Source organism: Montipora foliosa, chromosome 11 (genome assembly GCF_036669935.1).
Source record: "Montipora foliosa isolate CH-2021 chromosome 11, ASM3666993v2, whole genome shotgun sequence".
NCBI lineage: Eukaryota > Metazoa > Cnidaria > Anthozoa > Scleractinia > Acroporidae > Montipora > Montipora foliosa.
In genome coordinates, this window is record NC_090879.1 from 7,636,617 (window position 1) to 7,639,116 (window position 2,500).

Sequence of the window (2,500 nt, forward strand, 5' to 3'; positions counted from 1 at the left end):
TTATGTTCAATTTTCGAAATGTTCAACATGTAAAATATCGTGACAGAAAACACGAGAGTTACATCAACATCGTGCTCTTTGATAGATCTAATTGCTACGACGAGAAAAGATCTCATTAGCACCTCTGGAGTCTTCCCTCTGGGAATTTCTGACCATCACTTGGTTTACGCCATAGCCCTAATCGGCTAACTCAATGTTGTACCCAATTCAAACCCTTTGGGAGTAAAACGTTTTGTTTCAGGTATTTCCATATCATTTAAATATGAATGCTACATTATAATGCAAATACAATACACAAAGAATCTTAATCTCGGGAGATTTGAATTGGGTACAACATTGAGTTAGCCGATTAGGTATATTATGAGCCTAAAGAACAAAAGACCGCCTCCTAAATATATTAAGACAAGAAATTTTAAGAAATTAAACTTGGGCAATTTTAGACGGGACAGCTTTTGATGATCCAGACTCGATGTTTTGCGGACGTGGCAAACATTGTTTATTATAATTAACCTCTGTGACGAACACGCTCCTTGGAAAGAGCTAAAGATCAGAAGCTGGTCCGCACCCTGGATAGATAAGGACATTCGCTGCAATGTTAACAGCAGGTTCGAGCTTTTTAAAGCAGCCGTGTCAACGAAATGCCCTGTGTTGTGGGGGGCAAAAATATAAAAAATCTCATAACGAAGAAAAGCTAAGGCAAGTTATTTCAAGAAAATGTTCGAAGAGGTGAAGAAATCGAGCGCCTACTGGAACCTGATCATCATCATCGGCCGGCTGCTGCGTAGGCGACTGTAAGCTTTCTCCAGCCCTTCCTGTCGTTGGAGAGGTCGGCTATTAGGGATCCGGAGCTTAAGCAAGGACGACGACGACGGTTATACGAGAACGCTACATAACAATAGGTTTAATTTGCAAAAACAATGCTTCTGCACGACCTGCACGTGCGTTTTACATTTCGATACACTTCTTTGCCGTTCTCGTCTTGACAACGACGTGAAATGATCAAATTTGAGGTTGTGTTGAGGACGAGAGCACCTGACGATGAATTTTCAATTTTCTCTCTTAATATCCATACCGTTCTCACCAATTTTATTCTTGAAATGTGGAGTCGCATTTTCCATGCCGAGCGACTTGGAGTAATCACAAAATTATTACAGTAACGGGAAATAATAGGGAGCTTTAGCAACGACGACGGGAACGGCAACGAGAACGTCATGTAAAAACATAAATTCACGTTATTGCGATCACTTCGCGACTATTCCAAGCCTTTTAATATGGCAAAGGTGTTTCAGTCCCTCAGGAATGAAACCGTTACGAGCGCCGCTTAATTTAGGGGAGAAAAATGAAAATTTATCTCCAGGTGCTGACGTTCTCCATAACACTTCAAACTTGGTAATTTCACTTTGTTGCTTTGCTGACGACGGCAAAGAAATGGACAGAAATGAAAAACGCACGTGCAGGGCGTGCGAAGCTATTGTTTTTGCCCACTAAATATGCAAATTTGTGACGTTCTCGTTGCCGTCGCCGTTGTCGTTGCTAAAGCTCCCTAATATCTTCAGACAACGTTCTCGTAGCTGTCGTCGTCGTCCTTGCTCATGGTTCCTATTTGCTTGGACGTCAACTGTCCATCGTCATCTCCGAGGAGGCGTTGGATGTACTGATGATAGGATGTACTTTGTCGTCCCGGCCTGCGTCTGCCATGAGAGGGAAGTATAGAGCATATAGATTGGTTGGCTTATCCTCAGACTTGCGCAGTATATGACCTAGGAACTTGCGCTGCCTTGTTCGCACCTGCTCGATCAGAGGCCTTGTCTTTGTTATTTCGTAGACACTGTCATTAGAAACCTGATCAAGCCTTTTAATTCCAAGAAAAATAAGGTAGCATGACGTGGCAAATGAATAGATCTTGCTTTCCATATCGTTGGAAATCACCCAGGACTCGCAACCATAGAGAAGGATGGTCACACAGGAAGCCTTGAAGAGTTTGAGCTTGATTGAAACAGGCGTTCCCGAACTACGCCAAAGATGCTCTAGTTTCCAGAAGGCGGTCCATGCCAGAGCTTTTCGACGTTTGAGGTCATTGCTACTTGGCGCCATCATGAAACCCAGGTATTTGAAGGGAATAGGGCTACAAGTCGCGCGAAACACAAAAGCACTATCGGTCCCGTTAGAAGAAATGATGGCAGCTTAGCTTTGTCTGACAAGGAGAAAGCACAGTTGATAAATTCTTAGGCTTAACTGCAAAATACCCTACCATTTTGAAGCTGCACCTCTAAAGAGGCTGGATACGCGGATACCACCCTTCCCCAAGTAAACTCCTAAGTATATTGTGAAGCGGATACGCGGATACGCAGTCTTTTGCCTAGTTCCCAGTATCCCCGATTCGCAGTACAACCGGCCCCTGATGAAAATGCATAATGTTGTTCTTAAACCACGATGCTCGAGCGAGACAGAATGATGTATAACTTGTTGTGGTGCCTTGCCGGCCTTACCAACTAAATAA

General features: G+C 43.4%; 1 protein-coding gene across 3 annotated transcripts in view; it reads left to right on the plus strand.

The window, feature by feature from the left end:
• LOC137975280 (homeobox protein Hox-D4a-like) overlaps positions 1-2,500 on the plus strand; it is a 13,681-nt gene that overhangs the window by 1,888 nt on the left and 9,293 nt on the right. The gene's annotated exons all lie outside the window — the stretch shown is intronic.